The sequence below is a fragment of the Tetrao urogallus genome (assembly GCF_951394365.1).
Source record: "Tetrao urogallus genome assembly, chromosome: 1".
NCBI lineage: Eukaryota > Metazoa > Chordata > Aves > Galliformes > Phasianidae > Tetrao > Tetrao urogallus.
Window position 1 is genome coordinate 48,161,743 of NC_136813.1, and position 26,357 is coordinate 48,188,099.

The 26,357-nt window shown below is 37.2% G+C and overlaps 1 protein-coding gene across 1 annotated transcript in view; it reads left to right on the forward strand.

Moving 5' to 3' along the window:
• Nucleotides 1–26,357, forward strand: part of GPC5 (glypican 5) — a gene marked incomplete at both ends in the record, with an annotated part of 607,225 nt that overhangs the window by 162,352 nt on the left and 418,516 nt on the right.

Here is a 26,357-nt window from a genome sequence, read left to right on the forward strand (position 1 = left end):
CAAGAAACTGTGATAATCAAAGTAACCTACTTTGGCAACAACAGTCATCAGAAAATTTAACTAGGAGCCAGTGCTCAGGCAAAGTTATTTTAGGCATTTAGTGATTTTAGAGTGAATCACAGAATGGTTTAGATTGGAAGGGACCTTAAAGATCATCTAGTCCCAAACTCCCTGGCATTAACAGGGACACCTGACACTAGATCATTACCTCATGTCGAATCCTGACAGTGATTCTTTAAATTATGCTTTCTTCTCACTAAATCCCCTATGGGCCCTATCTGAAGACATATTTTTAACACACGCCTATTAAACATGTTCTGGATGAGATCCAGTAATAGTGACAGTCGGGTGTTGTTTTTTTTGTTGTTTGTTTGTTTTTCAAAATGGTGGTAACTGCCACCTGTCTTGTTAATTCTCTTAAACAATATTTCAATAGCTTAACAACATAATGAAATCCTTTCTCCAGTTTGGTACTAAAAGTTAGGGCATTTTCCTCATTTACTGTGATAGTTTATAGATACAGATAGAATCTTCAAGAAAAGTTTACTCTTTTTATTATTATTATTATTATTGCATATATTATTAATATATTATTATATATATTGCATATAAAAGAACAAAGAACCAGTTTACACTGAATTGTATTAGGTAATCTGAATAGTTTGTTGAACAGTGCTATGGCAGTCTGAAAATTACTTGCTACATGTATATAGCAGCATATACAAATGTGCAAACGTACAAATTACAACTGTTCTCATTTGCCTGTCTTTTTTTTGGCTTTTGAATTCTTATACAGTCCAACTTTGCTTCCATTTCAAGTCTATACTTTAGTGTTTATTAAAAAAAAATAAATACAACGTTGTTATTTATTTTTTATTGTTTGGCAAATGTACTGATACATCCTACAAAAACTTTATCATCATATTGCAGAAGAAAAATATATTGTATCTTTATTTTCATTACTATGTTAGTTATATCATTTGTTTCTCATTTCAAATAGCTTTTAAAAATATTTGTAATTGAAAACAAAAATTTACCTGGAAAATATTTAAAATCTATTTTTTCGTCTTTCAATCTTTATAAAGGGTATATTTAAAGAGTGCATCATTATCTGTTTTCCTTCAAATAATTACTCAGTAATTCAGTAAATAATTCAATAATTACTTGCTCACAGACCTAATGCAATGTTATGATACACCTGAGCACATGGATCAAAGTTCTTTTAAACTTATAAACAGATTCAGCCAAAGTAGTAAATACTTCCACTAGAACCTAGCTATCTGAGAATTCATAGCAGTGGAATGGTATATATGTCAGTTAACGTACGATGTTGTCATGAACTGTAGTGGTTGTACTGATGACAGATGAAATTAAATATTCAGGAACACTGGGCAATTGAGTAACTGATCTGTGAATTACATGATACTGTGATGAACTTTTAGCCCTGCACTTTCTTTCATCCCTTCAATCTTCCTATTAGAAAAGATATTTGGTGACCAGAAGTGATTGCTGAAAGTGGAAGTTCTGTATCAATCATATTGTATATTTTCTTTATTGTACCACGTGAAATATTTGCAATTTCTATCATGTGATTAACATAAAGTTATACCTTGTAGGATTTGAATTTTGACCACCATTTGCTCACAGTGCTATCAGGAAAATGATTATTACTTGATAGACTAAAGCCTAGATGAGAAAAAAAGGCTTTTTTTTAACCTTGCTTATCTGTTTGAATATTTTATTTACTGTTTAGTAAAAGATGCTCCTCCATATAGCATCCTATTCTCTTCCAAGATGGAAGGATACTCAGCATATAGCAATACAATCATTTGGAAAAATGCTTCTCAAGATGTCAGTCTCATCTCTATGCCAGGGAAGATAATGATACCAAACTGTGGGATGCAGTTAACACACCAGAGAGACAGGATGCCATCCAGGGGGACCTGGACAAGCTTGAGCAGAAGGCCCAAGTGATCCTCATGAGGTTCAACAAATCCAAGTGCAAGGTCTTGCACCTGGGGCAATGCAGTCCCCATTACCAATACAGACTTGGCGATGAAAAGATTGAGCACAGCCCTGACTAAAAAGACCTGGGGGTACTGGTGGATGGCAAGCTGGACATGAGCTAGCTATGTGCTCTTGCATCCTGGAAAGCCAACCTGGGCTGCATCAAAAGAAGCATGGCCAACAGGTTGAGGGAGGTGATCTTCCCCCTCTATTCTGTGCTGGTGAGGCCTCATATGGCTTACTGCATCCAGACGTGGAGCCCTCAGTACAGGAGAAACGTAGACCTGTAGAAGCGCATCCAGAGAAGAGCCACAAAAATGATCTAAGGGATGGAATTGCTCTCCTACAAGGACAGGCTTAAAGAGGTGAGTCTATTCAGCTTGGAGAAGAGAAGGCTCTGAGGTGACCTGATAGTGGCCTTTCTGTATCTAAAGGGGAGCTACAGGAAAGAAGATGTCAGACTCTTTAGCAGGGTCTATGGTGATAGAACAAGTAGAAATGGTTTCAAGCTTAAAGACAATAGATTTAGGTTAGATATAAAGAAAAAGTCTTCTACATTGAGAGTAGTGAGGCACAGAAACAGATCGTTTGAAATAGAGATGTAGTCATTACCCTGTCCCTGGAGACTTCCAAAGCCAGGCTGGAGGAAGCTCTGAACAATATGATCAAGCTGTGGATGTCCCTGTTCGTTGTAGGACAGGAGACTGTCTCACCATGGGCTTCTCCTCTGCTCCTGTGCTTTTTCCCTTTCTTAAATCTTCTCTTCCACAGGCACAACTGCTGTGACTCATGGCTCAGCTCTGGACAGTGGTAGATCCCTTTTGCAGCCAGCTGTAAGTGATTCTTCTATGGGGCACTCATTACAGATACCAGACCTGCTGCCTCCTTGCTAGCAAGCCTTGCTAACTAAACCCAACATGTAGACATTTTTATCATTTTTACTTATCCCCAGTTAAATAAATAGCTAAAAATTAAATAGCTAAAGACTCTGTACTAACAGTTCATGTATCTATACCACATAGACACTCTATTTGGTTAGATACCACCAGAACTTAATTTTTCATTCTTGTATATCTGTAAAGTTATGTCTTTTTTCTGTCAACAAAAGTGTCTTCATGTATGCCATATTTATACAAACATTAGCCACATGTTTTCAGAGATTTTGCCCTTCAACATCCATTTGAACCCATTACTTTACTGTTTTATGGATTGCTGGGAATCTGCCTTATTGCAAGTTAGAATGTATCTTCATGGCCTTCTACAGAGAAAGCTACACTCATTTAACTTGTGCTCAAAACTGGCTCAAGACCAGCATACATCAGTCCAAAAGCTGCATATATTTGTTAGCATGGTGCTGTATTCTCATTAGGATTACTTTATTAACTTGAGCTCACAAACCTTACAGCAAGGATGACTGGCATCTATCCAATTTGGAGCACAGACTAAGGATGTCTGCAAGACCCAGAGGGTAATACTGAGAAGTGCAGAATTTCACATATGAAAATAACATTGATATTAAATAAATAAATACATTAAAATGCAAGGATTACATTTATTTGACAATGACATTTATTTAAATAATAAGTAGAAATCGACCATCTCATTCAATACAGTTAGAAACTATTGTATACTACAGTATACTACGGTACACTGTATACTACAGGCTACCTGATCAACACAAGACTGTTGACAAGGCTTTCTTGCTTCAGATGCGGAAGGCAAGGGCTCTTGTCCTAATGGGGGACTTCAAGCATTCAAATATCTCTTTGAAAGACCACACGGCGAGTTGCAAGAGGTCTAGGAGGCTCCTGGAATGTGTTGATGATAACTTTCTGGTCCAGGTGTTGAACAGAATGACCAGAGGTGAAGCGTTGCTGGACTTGCTGCTCACCAGTGCGGAGGAAATCATTAATGGTGTTAAGGTTGGAGGCAGCCTGGGTTGCAGTGACCATGCACTGGTCGAGTTTGTGATCTCAAGGGATGTGGGCCTGGCTAACAGTGGTGTCAGGACCCTGAAGTTTGGAAGAGCGAACTTTAAGCTGTTCAATGGACTGTTGGCCAAGATCCCCTGGGTTGCTATCTTTAAAAAGAAAGATGTTGAGGAGAACTGGCTGCTCTTCAAGGATGCCTTCCTGAGAGCACAAGAACTCTCTGTCCCTCTGAATAAGAAAGCGGGCAGAGGAGGTAAGAAGCCAGCATGACTCAGTAAGGACCTGCTGGGTGTGCTGAGGGCAAAGAAAGGAAAACTGGAAACAAAGGTGTGTCAGCTGGGAAGAATACAGGGATGCCGTCTGGACTTGCAGACATGGGATCAGGAAAATCAAGTTGCAGACGGAACTGAACTTGGTGAGGGACGTGAAAAACAATAGGAAGACATTCTACAGGTACATTGGCCAGAAAGGACAGGCCAAAGTGAGCATACCTCCTTTGGTAAATGTAAAAAGAGAACTGGCTTCAATGGATGAAGAGAAGACTGAGGTACTGAATTAGTTCTTTGCCTCAGTATTCACTGGCAGCCAGGATTCCAGTACTGCCCTGAGCCCTGCATCCCTAAACCTCTTGGTGGGCACTGGGGTGGTAAATCCCGTCCCCACTCTGAGGGCAGAGCAGGTCCGAGAACGTCTCATGAGACTGAATGTATACAAGCCGGATGGCATGCATCAGGGGTTCTGATGGAGCTGACTAAGGTGGTTGCCAAGCTGCTGTCCATCATATTTGAAAAGCTGTGGCTGTCAGGTGAGGTCTTGGATGACTGGAGGAAGGGTCACGTCACTCCCATTTACAAGAAAGGGAGCAAGGAGGACCCCGGTAACTACAGGCAGGTGAGTCTCACCTCTGTGCCTGGGAAGATCATGGAACAGATCATCCTGAATAACATGCTTGTTCACATGAGGAATGGGCGTGTGATCTGAGACAGCCAGCACAGCTTCACCAGGGGAAGGTCATGCTTGGCCAATCTGGTGGCCTTCTGTGATGGAGTGACGGCATTGGTGGACAAGGGAAAGGTGACTGATGTCATTTACCTGGACTTGAGCAAGGCCTTTGACATGGTCCCCCACCACATCCTTATCTTCAAATTGAAGGATTGTGGATTTGATGGGTGGACCACTGGATGGATAAAAAACTGGTTGAAAGGCCACAGACAGAGGGTGGTCATCAATGGCTCCATGTCCAGGTGGAGGCTGGTAACGAGCAGCGTCCCCCAGGGGTCTGCTTTGGGATCGGTGCTCTTTAACATTTTTATCAATGACATCGATGGCGGAATCGAGTGCACCCTCAGCAAGTTTGCTGATGACACCAAGCTGAGTGGTGCGGTTGACAAGGTAGAAGGAAGGGATTCCATTCAGAGGGACCTTGACAGGCTAGAAAGGTGGGCCAGGGTGAACCTGATGAGGTTCAACATGGCAAAGTGCAGAGTTTTGCACTTGGGCCGGAGGAATCCCAGGCATCCATACAGACTGGAAGGAGCAGTCCTTGAGAGCAACCCTATGGAGAAGGACCTGGGGGTCTTGGTAGATTAAAAACTTAGTGTGAGCCAGCATTGTGTCCTTGCGGCTCAGAAGGCAAATGGTATCCTGGGCTCCATCAGAAGAGGGGTGGCCAGCAGGGACAGGGAGGTGACTGTCCCCCTCTACTCTGCTCTTGTGAGGCCCCACCTGAAGTACTGCATTCAAGTGTGGAGCCCCCAGTACAAAAAGACAGGGAGCTGTTGGAGAAGGTCCAGAGCAAGGCCATGAAGATGATCAGGGGACTAGAGCACCTCCCCTATGAAGACAGGCTGAGGGAGCTGGGCTTGTTCAGCCTGGAGAAAAGAAGGCTGCGGAGTGACCTCATTGCAGCATTTCAGTACCTAAAGGGAGCCTACAAAGAGGAGGGGAATCAACTCTTTGAAAGGGTAGATAACAGCAGGACAAGGGGAACTGGGTTTAAGTTGAAGGAGGGGAGATTTAGGTTGGATGTCAGGGGGAAGTTCTTTACAGAGAGAGTGGTGAGGCACTGGAACAGGCTGCCCAGAGAAGTTGTAGATGCCCCTTCCCTGGAGGTGTTCAAGGCCAGATTGGATGGGACCCTTGGCAGCTTGGCCTAGGATTGAATGTGGAGGTTTGTGGCCCTGCATGTGGTGGGGAGTTGAAGCTTGATGATCCTTGATGTCCCTTCCAACCCTGGCCATTCTGTGATTCTGTGATTCCGTGATATTGAATACAGTTATGTTACTATTTACAACTATGTTTAAAAGTGTTTCCCAGTGTATTTTAGGGATGCATGAAAACAACTTCTAGCTTAATAAGGAACAATGCTTGTAGTGTGCCATTTGCAATACTGAGATTATCTAGGGTGACCCACATGGATCAAGCAGATATATAGCATGGGAGACCTGAACAGCTCTGGAACAGCAGCTGTGGAATAGATGTAATACTAGAGAGCATCTCAAATAGCACTAGACATCCATGTTTAGACAACTTGGTCAATACAATTAGTGATGCTTACAGAGTGCTTCAGCTGATGAAATGCCGTTTTCAGCTTTAACCTGTGGTGAGCTGCTTTCTAGACTCCACTGAGAAGGATCTCCAGAGTGGAATTCAGTTCCTTGCTAGTATGATACTGGAGGTAGACACAGATATGGTGCAGGGCCTATCATGTATCTGGAGAAATATCTACATATCCGAGTGTCTCATTCAGGGACTGAGTCCCACCAAAGAATTTTAGATCTGCATTAACTATTATATTAGAATACTATGTTCAGTTCATAAAGGTATTTTATCTTATGGCTTATGTTTTCAGAGCATATTTTTTGGTCCTGCTTCAAACAATTAACTAAATTGGTGAGCATTTTGGATGAATTTTAATGAACTAATTCATTTGACTCTCTGTTGTGTTCCATGTCAGCTCAGCTTCAGGCACATGAAATATCTGTAGGGTTCAGTTCAGACTTGGAAACATTTATTATTATAAAATAGGGGGCGAAACATTCCAGTAGTATGTTACCTATATTAATGAGATCTCCTTGGTTCTCATGTAGGGATTTCTTGAAGTATATGGAGATCGGTGCCTTATGTTGGGTGCCTATGTGCTGTGCCAGAACGATAGAGATCTCCAGCCCCCTCTGACAAACCTCATCTGTCCCATGCTTTTGAAATGGCACAAGGCACTTGTATGTGAGAATTTGAACAGCATCCTACATGTCTGCAGCTGAGCTAAGACACCCTAGGATGTGCCTATAGCTGTGGGAAAGAGAGAACACTTCTGGACATGGTCAATCTTCTAATTAATGGAAAAGGAAATCTAAGCAATCAGTGCAGGAATAGCTAAGTGAAATGACCTAAAAGCTTTTCAGAAAGTGTTTCATTTTTCAGAAAATCAAATCTGAGCCCAGTGTGTGGCCAAGTTTAGGACTGAATGATCCATGCTGTGCTATTTACAAGCTAAACCTGTGAGTTCTAATTCTGGGGAAACCGGAGCTGTTAGAATATTTCCATTCCTTTTTGGTTTTGTTTTCCATAGATCATAATGTGAGCTGCAATACAATAAAGCAGAAAAAGCTGAAACCACTCCAGAATCAATTAAAAATTAATGAATAACCATGAAAAAAATACAGTAGAAATACTCAATTAGTGATTGAAAAGGATCACTTCCTCATCACAGGTTTCTCAATCAGACCCCCAGTATATCAAATTTTCAACACACACACAATATCTCTTTCAGAGGGATATACAACCTCTCTGACCTTGCTTTTCTATCAGTTTCCATCAGTGCTTGCTCCTGTGACAGATCTTCTTAATATACAAACCTTGCTTCTGGTTGGCCTTTGGTGATTTTGCAAAATATGCCTTTAGGTGCTATTTGTTTATTATGGTCTATAATTAATGATTAAACAGAAGTAAGCTCAAACTAAAAAAAAGTTTAAAATGTTACATTGCTTAAGCTTCTCTCATCCTTAGGGGCAAACTGACAACAGAAAAGTAACATATAGTTATGTTGTATTTATGAAATATTCTTCCAATTTAATATAGCAATTGACTTGTTTTGAACATATTTAGAAATCACATTAGAAATTGCAAAAGTACTAGGTTCTGCAAAAATGCTATTGAAATCATTTTTTTTTTTTATTTCTTGGGGTTTAATTATATTATCCCTGGTTAGGAAAGAAAAAGAATAGAAAAGAAAAGAAAAGAAAAGAAAAGAAAAGAAAAGAAAAGAAAAGAAAAGAAAAGAAAAGAAAAGAAAAGAAAAGAAAAGAAAAGAAAAGAAAAGAAAAGAAAAGAAAAGAAAAGAAAAGAAAAGAAAAGAAAAGAAAAGAAAATAGAACTTCCCTGAAAAATGTAGATGAAAGAAAGCTAGGACACTTCACTTACTTTGTACTAAATTCTGTTTTATTTTTTTAAAGAGTGAAATCAAGTGAAAAAGTAAATTTGGTGTTACTGTACTCAAGAAGAAAAACTTGAATATGCACTTAGTTTTTACTAAAATTCCAATTTTATCTGGGTATTTCATAAATAATTGATGTAGTTAATGTCTGTTTTTATCTGGAGAGAAAGAAAAATTGAGTTCATATTTCTGTCATCTCATATGGATTTTAAAATTACAAATGACCTTTTTTACTGCACAGGAAAAAAGATCACTTGGTGTACCAGCAGATAGTTTTAATCTCTCCTTTTTTTAAAAAAATTTTTTTTTCAAGTTTCTTATTTTTAGTTTTAAATAGCAGTGAAATCACAGATAGTTATAATAATTGGCTCACAGTTAGAGAAGTGAGAAATTGAGAGTTCATTTGTTTGCTTTCCTCTCCATTTTGTGCTATTTCTTCAAAATAATCATTTTTTAATGTTTGTTTTCTTCTTAAAGGACTGCCAAAGTAAGATAGAATGCTTGAAGTCACTTGATAGAACTCTCCCTACCTACCACTCCTAAAGGAAGGAAAAGCTATTGGAAACACAATTCTGGTGGGAGATATAAAGCAAGAGGTTTAAAGGAATCTGAAAATATCACTGATGAACTGAAGAATGGATTTATGTTTGTAAGATTAGGTTGCACCCAACAAAACACACCTAAGACAAAAAAAAAGTCAAGACAGGATACGTGTAAATCCATCTTGGTAGGCAAGTGTCATGTGAACAGAGCAGAGTATGAAGTCCCTTGTGTTCCAATCTGTCATCAGATATCAACTCCCTTGTGTTACAGCTTGTCCTCAGATATCAAAGGGACTGGGGGCTGCTGAGCTTAGATTCTGTGATTCCAAATTCAGCACTGTAAATCCAGTTGCGTTCAATGCATGGAATATTGTGAATACTGATTCACAAATAGCACTGTGCCCAATTTCTCTTGTCTTGTTTGAATGGGCTCTCATGACCAGTCTTAAGGAATTTGACCATGTCCAATGGGAACTCTTGGGGCTAAACTGGTGAATAGTGTAGTTTATTAAACCAACAGATTACAGATTCTTTTGGTTTGAAAGCATATGAGGGTAATAGTGAACATGAATAATATGGCCAAATACAATCGCATTATATCATGGATAACTTTACTGAGTAGGCAAGTCCAACCCATGGCTTGTAGGTCATATGCAGCCTGGCTCAACTCGCAATATAGCCACCCCCTACAGCATCATGGCAGTGGCTTTGCCCCACTGAGTGGCCTGGCCCAGCCCCAGATGCTCAGCAATGACCAAACATCAGCAATGACCAAACATCAATGTGCTATTGACATTGTCTGGGCTGAAATCAGGACACAAGGATGGGGCAATGCAGAGCTGAGTTATGGCAAGATATGGCAGATCATAAACACAGTCCTGTGAACAGCAAAAATATGCAGCTGTGCTTTCTATTGTGTTAAAGACATGTGAGAACAGGTTTCAAGATTGTGAAAAAATTATCAATTTTTTAAAATAATATTTCTATTTTCAGTTAACATAAATACTTCACCTGCAAATTTTCAAATGGTACGCATAGTGTTGCAATCAGATATTCAACTCAAAAATCTGATAGTGTCTCTCTACTGGACTTTGATAAGCCATATCTTACCGGAGAAAATGCCCCTGCTGAACAATCATGCCTCATTCGTGTCACCACTTTTTGACAGTAGGTACATTTGTGAACAATTATTTTCAACAGCATCATGACGTCCCTATCTCTTCAGGGTGATCATGGGCTTTGGCCATAGGACCTCCACCCTGCTCTGCTCTCCATGTTTTTTTCCTTACAGTCATACCAGGCTCCCCTGATATTTGTTAACAGCTAAGGTTGCAGGTCACTTTGCTTAGGGAGCTGTTTTGGAACAGTTTATCCACCCCATTCCACCCTTGAGGTTTACCTTCTCTCAAGAGATGGACATTTCAGTAAGTCACCTCTGGCAAATATTCTGCAACAAGTCTCTGATTTGGTAATAAAAGGAGCTGTTTAGAAAATCTCCATTATATACTTCTTTTATAGTATTACTGCTTTGTATTAACAACTCTCAAATAAGTAATGGTAAATCAGGATATACTAACACCTCTTTATTTCGATATTTGTTCAAGACGTTCAAAACAAAGATATTATGCATATAATCCTATTTTCAACTGAGGTCTTCTTTTTTCACTATCTGCATAGAGAGATCACCTTCAGTGAATAAACTCGTTGAAAGATCAAGACCTTAAATTGAAAACTTCTTCAAATGAAGAGCATAGGAATGGATCTTGGTAATGACAGAAAATACACATCAATCATGGATTTATAGAATTGCTCAGGTTGGAAAAGACCTTACAGATCATTTAATCCAACCATGACCTAGCCATACTACCCTAACTCTAATAATCCTCCACTAAATTATGTCCCTGAATATCACTTCCAAAGGGTATTTAAACACATTCAGGGATGGTGACTCAACCATCTCTCTGGGGAGCCTATTCCAGTGCTTAACCACCCTTTCTGTAAAGAAGTTTTTCCTGATATCCAACCTAAATTTATCCTAGTGCAACTTGAGGCCATTTCCCCTTGTCCTGTCACCTGTCACCAGTTAGGAAAGACCAATCCCACTCTCCCTGTAGGCACCTTTCAGATATTGAAAGAGAGCAATAAGGTTTCCCCTCAGCCTCCTTTTCCCCAGACTGAACATCCCCCGTTCCTTCAGTGTCTCCTCATAGGACACGTTCTCCAAGCCCTTCACAAGCTCTTCTTTGGACCTGCTCTAGCACCTCAATGTCCTTTCTGTACTGAGGTGCCCAAAACTGAACACAATACTCGAGATGAGGCCTCACCAGTGCTGAGTACAGGGGCAGGATTACTTCCCCAGTCCTGCTCACCGCACCTGTCCTTATACAAGTCAGGATGCCACTGGACTTCTTGGCCACCTGGGCACACTTCTGGCTCATACTCAGCCTACTGTCCATCAGTACAGCAAGGTACCTTTCTATCAGACAGCTTTCCAGCCACTCCTCCCCAAGCCTGTAGGATTGCCTGGGGTTGTTGTGACCAAAATGGAGGACCCAACACTTGGCCCTGTTGAAACTTATGCAGTTTGTCTTGGCCCATCGATCCAGTCTATCCAGGTCCCTCTATAGTGCCCTTCTCCCCTCAGTAGTACCTTTCTCCCCTCAAACAGATCAACACTCCTTCCCAGCACATTGTGTTAATATGGAATGCTAATGTCTGAAAAAAATACCATGTCTGCACTATGTGCTACCCATTCCCAAAAATCTTATATTGATGGGGATGTTCAAGTAGTTACTGGGATAAATAAAGAAATTCAAACAAACAAACAAACATGAACAAATAAGATACCAGTGTAGAGAGGCTATCAATTAGTAAGATGGTAGCAGACAAATAACTGGAGCATATTTACACCTTTAAGTAAAAGATAGCTAAACTGAAAGCTTGAGTAATGTAACAGTTCATTCTTAAGTTATCCTACCATCTAACTTTGTGTTGAACCATTTAATGCTATGAAAAACTCACTCCAGAAGCCATTACTAAGAGACAGTAGTCTGGCTGTATCCACTCCACAGACCTCTACCTCTACATAACTACCTCATGAAATATTGCATCTTTAAATGCCTTCAGGTGCCCCCATGGTACATCCAGTGCATACCCTCTGTTTTATGCCAGAAAAGTACCTCTCTGAAAGGTTGCCACAAAGCACTCACAGTTCTTCAGTATGTCCTACCTAAAAATCACACAAAACTAGATTGGACAATGGGAGTTTAACAGGCAAAAAGAGGCTCCAGAATCAAGTTCTGAGTAACATGGATATAGCCAACCTGCTTTCGAGAAGGTGTGTCCTTAGTGCTTGTGAAAGATAAATGCCATTTGGCTTATGACCAGCAGACCTCTATTTTTTTTTTTTTTTTTTAAAGATAAGGCAACTGTGAAAACTTCTGAAGGAGAGAGAAGAAATGGTCTTGGTGTTTAGGAAAAGGTGATATATCTTAAGTTCTTAAGTTTTTAAAAGCTGCTCAGACAAAAGGAAGAGTGTATCAGTAGTCTTGTAAAAAACAGTGCCAATATGATTTTCAGTAAGGAGCAAAATCTGGTCTATCAAGTGACAGCCTTCCACAAGCTTTCAGGGTTATAAATAGGAATTCAAGAGGCAAGTGGAAATTTATCAGCTGCTTCTAAGAACTAAAGTAAGACAATGCTCTATTGAATTTTGGCAATTTGAAGTGAAAGTATTACCATGTTATTCAGACAAATAGGTCTGTATGTTATGGAAGGATTTCAAGGCTATGCCAATGACTGTGTGTTTGATATGCATACACTTAAAGATCAATTGGCCTGAAAGAAACAAATCGTTATTTCCAAGGATGAAATGCAAAACAAAATGGGCAGGAATGAAAACATGTTTTAGAAGATCAGTGTGATCCAATTGGGAAAAATAAAAAACTGAACAGAACTAGCAGTCGCAATTCAGATATCCATGGAGCATATTCACAAGTATATAAATTAAGTAATAACCAGAACTTTTGGGGGAACTTTGGGGGAAGATATATAGAACTAGAAGCCAAGCTTTTCTGAAGGACAAAAACTTTATTTATGAGGCAGATTTGGATTCACGCTTTCAGAGAATGAATTAGAAATGAAACTTCTTTATCTCATATTTGCATTTTAAAAATTACTACATCAATATTATGAAGTTTTCAGAAAAGCTGTTAGTCACTCTGAAAGTTATTTGATAGATTTATTCACAGTGAGAACCTTAAATACAAGTGGAAAATAAGTTCTGTTAACATATTTTCTTGGAAAATTTATCAGGGAGCTTAAGTAAGGCACCATATTACCAGCCCGCAAATGTATGTGCTTCCCCCAAAGTATACACCTTACAGTTCTCTGATCAAATTTCAGATTAAGGGATTCCAGGGATTCTGAAAAGAAATATAATTTGAATGTGAATTCACAGTATGAATCTATCATAATTCCTTGTATGCAGTTAGATCCTCAGTATATTCATAAAGAAAGTTGAGAATTAAATATCAGTGTTACTTCTGAATTCAGGGATATTACTGTATTTTATATATAGCACTTTCTGTCAGTCTTAGCTACCACTAGGGAAACTCCTTTCATTTTGGATGCATTGGATCAAACCTGATGTCTGCATTGCTGGAGGGCCTAGAGTGGTGTTTGGCTGCATGTAGGAGAATTTAAGATAATTTAAGGAGAATTTAAGTGTTACGCTTAACACTGAGCTTCAAATGATCGAATATCTTGTTAAACTGCAGTCAGTCCATTGTTAATTCATCTACAGATGAGTTATCACTTAATATCCAACCTTAAAAGGGTATACTGCAGTTGGCACTATAATTTTCTACTCTGTGCATTCTATCCACCAAGAAAGACATGGGTTTACAGAAATGAAACATTTGTATGTTCCTGATTTTTCATTGTGATAGGGCCCATTTGAGACTCTGTTGCCTTGCCCATCTTTCTGCTGTCTCTTATGATTTGTGCATTGTTCTTCTTATTACCTGTGCAGCTTCACAGGACATTTTCCTATGCTGCTGACTTCCCAGCTACAAAGAGATAGCCACTGTATTCTACCAAGGTTGCCTCATTCATTCGTAGGTTCACATCCCCTCTGTCTTGACCGGCAGTTTAAAAGTAAGCCAAATGTTGTAGGCTGCTTAACATCCCATTTTATTCCTTAAGAAATTTATTTTCTTCTCAAATCCAATAAGAAAATATAGACTGTAAAGTAATCTACTATGAGTGTCACATCCTGCCCATGAAGGAAGGGAGGGGTGATCAGATTTTCAGTTCCCTCTGGTTATCATTCAAGACCTGCACATAAGAGGTAAAAGTGCTACCTTTAACAGGAGATTTCTATAAAAAAGCTATCTTACATGCATTGGCCCGCCCACAACTATACCAACATAAGCAGTGCCTTTTTACAGGAAATTCAAGTAAGCCTTTTGTTACTTAGCAACATTAAGAGAAAAAGTGAAAAAGAGAGGAAGAGACATCACCAATTCTGAATTCAGTATTGTGCCTGCTGAGAAACCCCACTTCCCCAACTTCCACACTACTGGAGGATGTATCTTCTTACACTGAAGGTTGCTATTATTGCAGTGTTTGAAAAATCAAGCCGTTGTTCATAAATAATAATTAAATTCATTAAATTCCACAGTACAAGAGGGAGATACGTAAGTTTGTCTTAATATGTAGATCATAACAGAAATGTACGTCTGTACACATGTGTAATATATGTATAGACATACAAATATTTATTTCTACAAATATATATATTTGCAATGCGAGATTAATGCTTTCAGACATATAATACTTGCAGCAGGGTGCTGTTTCCCTGAAGAACAATTTTGGCAGCAGTTTGACCTCATTTTCTTTTCTTTCTTTGGCAGCATTTCCCTTCGGAAAGACAACCTGTTTGACTTAATTACCCTTGAACCCATTGTTCCTTACTTGACATTAATTTCTTAGTATAGACAATGTCACAAGTGAAGTTAAAAATCAAATCTCAGAATAGTCTTGTCTGGATTGTTTCTCTGTTTAGACTGCATAATAAGCAGTCACACAGAGCTTCACTCTAGACACTTCCGAACTCACAGCAGTCTTCTCCTTTTGATGCCAAAAGATGAATTTGGAACTCTTATTCTGTTAGGAAATGATTTTAGCTTCCAGCAGTCCATTATAATCTGTATAAATTTCTTATAGGTTTTGTCCTTCAATTTGCCAGGATCTACTGAATATTTCAGTAAAAGAAATACTTCAAGTTTCATTAGGAACGAAAAGAAAGATAAAAACTTGCTATTAGCAGCACTGTTTTCTAGATTGTACTGAACTGCATGTGCTGGAAACAAAATATCTAAATTCTTTGACATCCTGCCGCTGCTCAGATCCAAACTTCCCATTACAGCAATGTATCAATGTATGATAATATTTAAATCATATCTTTTCATAGTATCTCCCATGACAGAGGTATGTAGGAGTTACTATGACTTTAGAAATGGAAAGCTGGAAAGCAGAGCGAATAATAGGTTGGCTGCAATAGGCTTCTAATTTCAGCAATACGAACCCAGAGGCTGGTGCAAACTCATTTCAGTTTAGTTATTTAAAAGTTCAGCATAGTGTCTAGGCTAGTTATCTAGGAGACATGTCTAATAGAGATGGATAATCAGTATTTCATCTTACAATTGGTGCTGAATTTCTCTCGAAACCTTGGAGCTTCTCTTCTACTCTGACTGTAGGGGAAGCTTAAGCAATATCTGTCTAGGCAATAGGTGCCTTATTTTTAAATAGTTGAAGATAAGCAAGTAGAATGCAACTGAAAATCATTGAGTCAGATTTATTCCTCTGAGGGCATTCTCGTGGGGAAACTATATCATATTTGTTAGAAGCTGCTATTTTTCTAAGAATTAGGGGAATGAAAAGAGGAATGCGAAACTGAGTCACTCATATTTTTGTTGTAATATTGTCACAATCAAGTGAAAGAAATGGCTAATAAGAAGCAGTTATTTTATTAGGTCCTGGTAATATCACTGCTCTGGTTTCATCCGGGATGGAAAAATTAGTTTACTTCTTAGTGTCTGGTATGATGCTGCTTTAGCTTTAGAAGAAAAACAGCATTGATAAAACACTGATGTTATAGCTATTGCTGAGCACTGGTTCCACAGAACCACAGGTGTTTCAACTTCTTGTACTATATCATTGGTATTATTACTTTCCTTTTCTTTTTCTGTCTTAGTAAATAGTTTTTATCTCAAGTTTTTTTGTTGTTAGTTTTTTTTTTTTTTTTTGGGGGGGGGGGGTGTTGGTTTATTATTATTATTTTTTCTCTCCAATTTTCTCCCTTATCTCACTGTGTGCTAAGCTGCCTATCAGGTTAAACCACAATGATGAACTTCTTCATCCTTCTCTAAAAAGTGTTTTAATTGCTGTTGGACAGTGAACCTTTATTCACTGAAGAGAAAATAATTTTAACTACATCCACTCATTTAGATCTAAAAGAAAACTATAAATCAATGTGATAAGTGAAAGTTGTAAATTTCTTTGTTTTTGAAAGAGCTTGTCTTTGAATGAAGACATAAGAAGGGAAAGTTGTGAAGAAAGGGAGTAAAAAGTTTGCTAAAACTCTGAAACCTCCAATACAATCCCTAACTTTAAATAATACAATAATTGCTATGAGTGTATTATTGGCTCATATGTATATATATAGAGAGAGAGAGAGAGAGAATCATAGAATCATGGAATTGCTCAGGTTGGAAAAGACCTTAAAGATCATCAAGTCCAACTGCAACCTAGACATACTACCCTAACTCTAATAATCCTCCACTAAATTATGTCCCTGAACACCACTTCCAAAGGGTATTTAAACAGATTCAGGGATGGTGACTCAACCATCTCTCTGGGGAGCCTATTCCAGTGCTTAACCACCCTTTCTGTAAAGAAGTTTTTCCTGATATCCAACCTAAACTTACCCTGGTGCAACTTGAGGCCATTTCCCCTTGTCCTATCACTTGTCACCAGTGGTGACATATATAACCATGAAGGATATAACCACAAAGGTTGAAGAAGGAATTCTCCTTTTCAAAGAAATATTAAATATGGTGTTACACCGTACATAACTGCAAGAACAGCTGGGCTGAAATGTGAAAAACACTGAAACATTCTCAGATGTTTTTTATCCCTTCTTATTTCCCCTGTATTATGATGTGCTTTATATTATTATTTACTTATAGTATTTATTATTTAAAATATGCTTTTGTGGTATTAATTTAGTATTAATTAATTTAATTTTGTAGGATATAATTTAGTGTAAAAAAATTTAAAATGAAGGATACTGGTTTTAATAGATCAGCTTAAATACATTTCTTGTGTCTTTATATGTAGCCTCTTAACCTACTACAGACACTACAATTGCTTGTTCTGCTAAAAGTGGCTTCTGAATCTAAGCTCTTCATGTATATATCAATATCTTTGAACATAATTTTATGTAGAACTTGTATTCTTAAAGCCTGGTTTGTCCTGAAATGCTTTAAAAATCAGATAAATGTGCCTATCATGGAGGATGGAAAGTGTCAAAAATTAAGAAAGTTAATACAGCTGTATTTATCTTTGGTATAAGGCTAGTTAAAGACCAGAAAAGAATGAGATCTTTACTCAGTTACTTTTCAGTATGGCATTCTAAAAAGCACTTAAACTCATGTACAAATTAGGTAAGACAAGCACATAACAGGTATTATACTCATATCTTTGTGTAATGCTCGATTGTATTATTTAATGGAATACAGCACGCTGTAGAGTTCTGACCTGTAGTTCTGTACTTGTTTCTCATAAGCTATTCATTTTACTCTAAGAGGTGATAATGAAGGTGTTTTGCAATCATATAACGTGTTCAGAAAAGGCACTGTAAATTACAGAGCTGTGAAATAAGAAAACAGTTATGGGTTAGTAGCTGAACAAACTTCTAAATATTGTGAAAACATTTTTTTTTTTTTTAAGTATTTTGCTTGATATTTTTGGAAAATAAAACCAGTCCAAATTTTATAGCAGTGCAGCTGATTTTTCTCCTGCACAGATATACATGAAGACAGCATGCTTGCGTGTGGTGATCTCACACTGATGGCCAACTTAAACTCCACCACACTGCTCTGTCTCTTCCCTCTCCTCAAAGGAAGAGGAGGGGGAGGAAATAGAACGAGGAAAAAAAAAAGAATTATTGATAATTTAATTAAAGGGAAAAGAGAAAAATATAGAAATGAACAAGTGGTTCATTTCAAACAAAAAAAGAAGCAAAGGTCATCTGGACGTGAGGAGAGACAAAATTCTTCATTTCTGATCATGAAGTGGTGTTTGTTTATGTCTTAGGAAGCAGGGCCTCAATATGCATAATGGCTATTCAGGAGGACACACACCTTGACTGAAAGGAAACTTATTCCCCAGCTTTTATTGCTGCGCGTGATGCCATATGGTATGGAATATTTCTTTGACCATTTTAAGTCAGCTGTCCTCATAATGTCCCCACCTCACCTCTTGCTCAATCCTAGCCCAGTGGCTTTGGGGGGTGGCAAAGTCTTGATGCTGTGCCAGCACTGCTCAGCAATAGATAAAACATCAGCGTGATATGCATGCTGCTTTAGCTGCAAGTGCACCAGCCACACAGCACTATGTAGGCAACCATGGGAAAAGTTAACTCCATCCAGCCTCAGCCAGTACACTTAATAATTTTAAGACTGGTTTTAATGAAGAGACAATTATGTCCTATATGTCCTGAACACATAATGTTATGTTCTCTAGGATTTTTCAGTATAAAAACCAGAAATTTTAGGTCATATTGTAATGTAATATTTTATATTAGGTGAGAACAGCAACAACAAAAAATTCTGCACAATTAACATGTGGCATGTAGGAGTCATAAAATATTTAAGGTGAAAAACATCATAGGTTGGATAAATGTCACCAAATCATAGTTTTCAGATTGTTGTTCATGCACATTCAGGAAAACTAGGATAATACTATGAATCCAATGTCACAGAGACTGATCATCCATCTATATTTATTTATTAGTAATCCATCAATCTTTTGCTAACTCAGTATAATCTGACAACAGAGAGCACCAAGGAAAGCAGCTTTACCACCAAATGAAAGTTCACTTGTTGAGAATAAACATAAAAAGATCTATCAGGTGGCTCGTGAGGATTTGAATTTGCTGAAATTACATTTCACAGCAACTTGGGTTGATTCTTCATTTGACCTTTATTTGCTGAGTGACTTTTTTTCAGTTTTGTCAGTAATGATATTCAAGTTTATTATTTGCTTGATAGTCTTTCACCATAACTTAACTGTCATTTTGTAGTTATTTTCTAAAGATAACTTCAGAAAAATACCAACCACTCAATAACAAAGAATGGATTGTGGAAGTGCACCTTTAGCATTATTTGTACTGGAGTAATGCCCATGCCATGCTGCTATGACGAAAATATTGACCTTGTCAGCATTTTGTCAGATATTAGTCCTAAAATTATAAAGAGACATTCTAAGTCTCTAGAAGATACTTTGGTTTGTGTGCTGAAGCATTATATTACAGAAAATATGAAATGTCAGACTTTTGTCTCCAAGATTTGCTGTCCAATGTAGTGCCATGGTTACATGATCCTTTTGCTGTTTCCAAGCAGATATATTTTAATGATGTATACAGGAAGCAGGTTTCTCAGTTTTAGACTAATTAGGCTTGACAGCTTTGCATTTCCAAGTTGTTTATATTGTTTCTCCAAGATAGTTCCTTTTGTTTTGCCAGCTATCTTCTATAAACATTTATGTGCTTGTTTATGATCATTAATATCTCTCATTTCATTGCTCCATTAACTGAAGTTACTGTAGAATTATTAAGGTTGTAAGAAGGTTTCAAGAATACTACACGAAGATGGAGATGTTGTTGTCCTTAGTTATCTAGATTTAGTGTACTTGCATATGTCTGTGGTTTAGTTATTTTCTAACGTAATAAGAATTTATTTTCGCAGTTTTAAACATGTGACTTACCCAAGGCACCTAGTTTAAATGAAATATCTGTCTCAAAGCTCACCTTCAGTTCTTTTCTCTTCAGCATAGCATGCAATTACTGGAACATATTTTTTGCTAAGGAGCAATACAGATTGATAGGAGCTCACACTCAGGTGCTTCTTTTGCCTCTGCAGAGAATGTAGAGACTGTGAGAGTGAGGAACTCCCTCGTTTATATTAAATGATCTTGGGTTTGTAACACTCAACAGAGATTAATTTTGGCAGAATAGTGCTGCTATTGAAGGTGTTTCGTCTTGCTCTTTGTGGAGTACATTTTGCAGCACAGATAGCTAATACATAGACAACTAATACAGCTGGTACTATTAATTGAGAGTAAGATTAATTTCCATGTTAATTTTTAAATAAGAAGTCTTACAGTTCTTGAGTTCTTACAGTTCTTGAGTTTTTGAAACAATGTAAAGACTAAATTGTGAAAAAAAATCAATTACCTGTAGTCTTAAAATGTCAAGCAATGATGAAGTTAGCAGTACCAGGCATAAAGCAGCAATAATCAGTTATCAGAAAGCAACCAAACAGGGAATGAATTAAAAAAAATATCCCGAGATTGAAAAACAGAACCAATGCAAAATAAAATGGAGTAGACACACTGCATTTTCATACCTTCCTGAAACAAAGTGAACCACTATAAAAATGAGTGCTTGCTTGCAGCCTAACCTGTAAATTAATTAGAATTTTTTTATTTAATTATAATGAGAAGTTGAACAAAACAAGTCCCTTAGCAGTCACAATACATGAATGTCTACATTTCCACACTACAACATGGCAAGAAAACAATTTGTGAAGGAGGCATATATTACAAAAAGCGTAAGTGTGTTACAGTATCAGTGCTGGTTAAAAGAGGTGAATAAAGTCTTTTATGCTTTTTACCAAGAGGGCAACTGTAATAAAGAAATTATTTTTACAGATACGTAATTTGCTCTTTTATATATTGTATCTAACCAGAACTTTCAGAAAACTCCACAGCAAGTGGTCAGTTTTAAGCCTGGCATTTCAGTCCATTGGTCAGCTGCTGAAAGAGCGTCCTGGAGATATCTGGAGTTGAGGATATTTCTGCAGCCTATATTTCTGTATATATGTTTTATATTTCTGTATAGCCTGTGCAATGGGCTATGCACACAGTATGTTTAGATTATGCCAGCCTTCTGCCCATCCTTGCCACCTGTCAAATGTATTAACTCTTAAAATTTATGCAAGGGTATTGAAAGAGTTTGAGCAGCTGCTCCTTGTAGGTCTAGTTGTTCAGCTATGGATTCTTCCCCAGGCAACACATAGGAGGGGAAATGCTGCCAGTACTGGGTTGAATTCCGAGGAAGTTTGGATCTAGATCAAAACTTAATAGCTCAGGCCCATTTTTAGCACTGATTTCATACTTAATGCTATCTATTCTCTGCTGTTATAACTACATAAACCTAGTGTAAAGAAATGAGAAATCATGGTCAGTTGTTGACAGTAAATATGATGTATCAATATTTATTGCAGTCACAATGCAATGTAGATTATTCATGTTGAAGTAATATAGAGATACATATCTCTTAAGTATTATGCCCACAGTTCTGGCTGATTCTTAACAGAATTCATATATATATGACTTCTAATAGCTTTTCTAATTGTAAGAACCAAGAAATTATTGATAGCCAATAGATCATGACCTTCTCCTTTAATAGAGTTACTGGTACAATCAAATGTAAGAACCAAAGCTGAGTTCATAAATGCAATATAAAATAATAGGGCATTTATATTAATATTCATGTATTGAACTCAGAGAATGGGTAACTTGCTATTCATCATTTAAAACATGTTTATAGAATACAAATACATTGGTGTTTGTTTTTTTTTAGTGCTGATGAAAATGAATGGTACTTGGGGACCAAGTCTGCCGATTAAAGTGTTATGATACATTACCATGCTTGCACAGAAATGAGCACAGATGGTGGATCTATTACTTCTCTAGCAATATTTTTTTTTTATTTATTATATTTTTTTTCCCCAGAATTCATATTTGATCAACACTTGCCCAAGTTGGTCTACCTCTGCGGGTATCCTTAAAACCTTTTTTTTCATTACTTGCACATTAGAAGTAAAAAAAACAAAAAGTGATTAATGTTGTATTAAAACTTTATAATGAATGAAGTCTCTCAAACCAAGAGTCTGAGATTTTTATATTTTTCCCTTTACTAAACAGAAACATATTTTGCATGTAAATGAAAGTCTACAGGGATGAAGTTTTGTGTATCATGCTCAAATTCCCAACAGAATATTTTGTTCTGACAGATCGTTCAGTCCACATTAGAATGTGTGAAGATGTTTTATTTATAATATTTGTCAATTAAACACAGTCATAAACGTGGAAAATTAAACAGCAGTATATAAGTGAAGTTTTTTTTTTTTTCCTGCAAAGAACATGCTGACTTCAATAAATTTTATTTTGCTGTAAGAATTAATAAAACAATACTTCATAAGGCTTTGTCAATGCCTTATTATACACTTGAAGAAAGAAAAAGGGTGTTCAAACTGATTTGTGAGCCTGTAATTACGAAAGACTCAAAGTCAAATGATGGGTTTTGAAGTCAACTGCTCAAATCTGCATCACTTTGAAAGGAGGGACAATTTAATATATGTTAGATTTTCCAATATCAGGAATAAAATATAACCAGATAGTTTCATTTACTTCAGTATGTTGAGTGTATTCACATTTGGGTGTTTGGTACTGAGACCTCCATCTTGAAAAACACTGTTCAGCATTTATGCTGTGATCTGATAACAAAGATTGTATTGGGGAAAGGCTTGCTTGCTTCCAGCTTCCAAAATAGGATTTTATTCTTCTGTTCCAACCAGATAAGTTGGTGGGGTTTTTTTGTTTGTTTGTTTGTTTTTTTTGTTTTTGTTTTTGTTTTTTTTTGGTAATTTTGTCTTTTTCCTTTCCATATGTGAAACTTTATTAGATGTGTTCCTGGATAAAAATTGGCATCCAGAACCTTGAAGATTAACTTTGAGATCAAATTCTCCCTGCATACAAAAATAATTAAAAAAGAGAAACAAAATCTCTTGAATGATTGCAAATATTTCAAGGTTTAAATAATCCAGCACTTCATATGAGGATTTCTGGAGATACAGAGAAGTAGTTCCTGTGAGAGTCAAGCTGGTAATAGGGTAGAACATTTAGTAGACCCTTTGAAATATGCAGAAGTTGAATCCAATGCTTTCTCTGTGATTATTGTGAATGTAATTTTATGTGTTATCTGTGGACTCCTGGGGTCTTTAACAGACAAAAATGTCAGGAGGATGGGATGGAATGTATTAGTTGGTGCAGATCAGGGTTTGTGCTGTTTTCTGGGCAACTGTTTCATTTGCAAACATTTTAGTCCAGGCAGTGCTCTGTTCTACTTAGGAACATAGTTGTGGAGGAAGAGACTGCAGGCAGTGGGAAACAGAGAAAAATTACAAATTCACTTCTTTCAGAGATGGAATGGATTGCAACAGCCATGGGTGAGAGAAAAGCCAAGAACTAAAAAGAAAACAGAAGGGTGCTAAACAGTTTAGAGAATGTAATATCAAATAATATGGAGGCTGTTAATCTCAGTACTTAATGATCTGCCTGTTTAATGCTAATACACTTAAAAATGTACTATTATCAAGCCTTAGAGTGCTGCTTGTCACTACATAATGCATTTGTTATCTTTGCTTCAACTTCTTACCCTTCCCCGTTCTCAGCTGCAAAAGCAAACCCTACCTCTGAGCAGTCAGCAAAGATATAGCTTGAACTATTAATGTGAGTAGATTCTTTGACAGGCTAGTGACTGAATGGATTCCTTCTTTACAGGAGGGAAAGGTAGCCTGGTAGTTCTTGTATAAAATCCTTACCAAGCCCAATTTCTTTACAAAGTCATCAGCGCAGGCACAAGAATTGAGGACAGGGATATTTCCAGGCTAGAGCATGCCCACTTGTACTACATATGAGTATGAACATCTGGACTTTTTTTTTGCTGTGTTAGTTTAGTAGAGGGGCTGCAGATTTTGTATACAGCCCTATACAAGTCTTTACTGTGTCATTAAATGGGCATAAAAAGCTGTCTGCTATAAACCAAAATACTTTGCCGCGAAGAATATCAGCCATTCACGTAATCGTATTCAGCATTGCTATGAATGTATATTTTTTAAACTTCTTTCAATTTCCATGTTCTAATGAACTGCATTAACTTCATTGTGACTTGTCCTGATTGTGCAATATTATCATCTATTCCCGGTAATAGAATAGCTAGAAAATCAGTGATGGGCTCAGTAAGGGTTTTAGTAACAGGCACATTTTTTTTTAATATTTACTTTTAGCTGATACAGTGTGCCCTAAATACAACTGACAATATATTTGCTCTAATGAAGAATGAATAATGCTAGAATCTTTAACTTGTGTCTAATCCTAGGTAATTGTTGCTACAGTAGCATGATACATAATAGAATTTAAATTTTGTATTATATTTACTAGCACTGTGGCTCTGGACAGCCTGGTCTGGTGGTTGGTGACCCTGCACACAGCAGGGGTGCTGAAACTCAATGATCATTGTGGTCCTTTTCAACCCAGCTCATTCTACGATTCTATGATTCTATTAAATAGAGAGAACACTGTTCTTCATTAGCATGTACAGAGCTGTATTTAGGCTTAGAATTTTGGTACTTTTTATGGGAAACCAAATGCTTTAAAGGATTTCAACAGCCAAAGACTGCTGGATATTTGTCCATTAAAAGTCTGGAAAAAAATTGCAGTGCTTCAGAATTAGTTCATTTTCCAAGTATTTGAAGAAACCCTGCCTTAGGTACTGTGTCCAGCCTTTGGTCTCCCAGCACAATAGAATGCAGAGTGTCTAGAAACCCTGATTTAGTGGTTGGCAACCCTGCCCATGGTAGGTGGTTGAAACTCAATGACTTTAAGGTCTCTTCCAACAAAACCCATTCTATGATCCTATGATTCTATGAACGTGAAGTCTAAAACATATCTTCTTGCAATATCTGTACAAAGGCAAATTGTGCTATCAGATCTATGGAAAATTTAGTCATTCTGTACAATAGAGTTATTTTATATCTAAGAATGTGGCCACTGTCATTTTAGGAATGGTACTTGTGTCCTTGTATACTTCTTTAAGAACGTGCTGAATCTCACTTACTTAAGGTGATATTTAAGCAAACATCAAAGACAAAATATTGTTTGTATGTGGCAACTTTGCTTTAATGAACAGCATTCATTATTTAACATTCTCATAAATACAGTTAAAGGAGGAAAACAAGTTCATACTTTTAAAGGGCTTTCTTTTTCTTTCTTTCTCCACACTTTTCCCCCTTTCCTCTCTTTGTAAGTTTCATTCACCTTTCATTCTCTTCCCATATTCTTTCTGTGTGCCAATTTCCATCAACTGTTATAGTTGATGATCATAGTCCTCTTCATTCTTTTGGTAATTCCTTTTCCCAGTTCCTCCTGCAAGAGATATCCATATTAAAACCAATGATGAACATTAAATTTCTATCCTTGAGTATTTTTCATGTACAATGGCCCAAGGGTGAAAAGGGTCCTTGCCCCTCAGACTTATACTTTGACCTTTCTGCAAACTGAGGTAGCAGGCTAATTTTCCTATGATTGCTTCATATATGTAGCATTTTTTTCTGTGAAGCTAAGAGGACTTGCAGCAATTTTCATAAAATTCATATTTTGCAGAATTTGAATATGCCATCTTGCCTATGCTCATCTGAAGATCTGATAGGCAAGAATTAGGCACTTCTGTTCTCTGCTCCTAATAGCGTTCCTTTCTTTCTTTTTATCAGCGTAACAGCTGGCAAAATAGTTTTAAGACAGAGATATATAAAGCTAATTTTTTGTAAAGTATGCAGACAAAACATAACATATGGAGGATATTTGCATAATGCACAGTATCTATGATAAGTTAACAATTCAGTTTTTTCTTGCATAACTTCAGTATTACATAAAAAATAGGAAGCTGAAGAATTGCATCTTCATAAGCCAAAGAATTTTGCTAAATGGTTATTTTTAGTGTTGGCATTTTGAGTTTTGCTATATTAGCCTGTTAGAACCACTGTTCCACTTGCTACATTGATACATACTTAAATGAACATTTATCTGTTTTCCATGGCTTATTTTATGCATATTCATCCCACTAAATAAATTTCTGCCTTCTGTGTACTTACACCAGTTATGTAATGCCAAATAATTTGTGCATAATTTGGCTATTGTCCTGCAATATGTATTCAAGCTGCTTGTGCATTCACAGAAACGCTATGATACTTCAGATATAGTTTCAAACATACGGTGTATATAGAATATGGAGTGTTGCATTTTTTTCCCGAA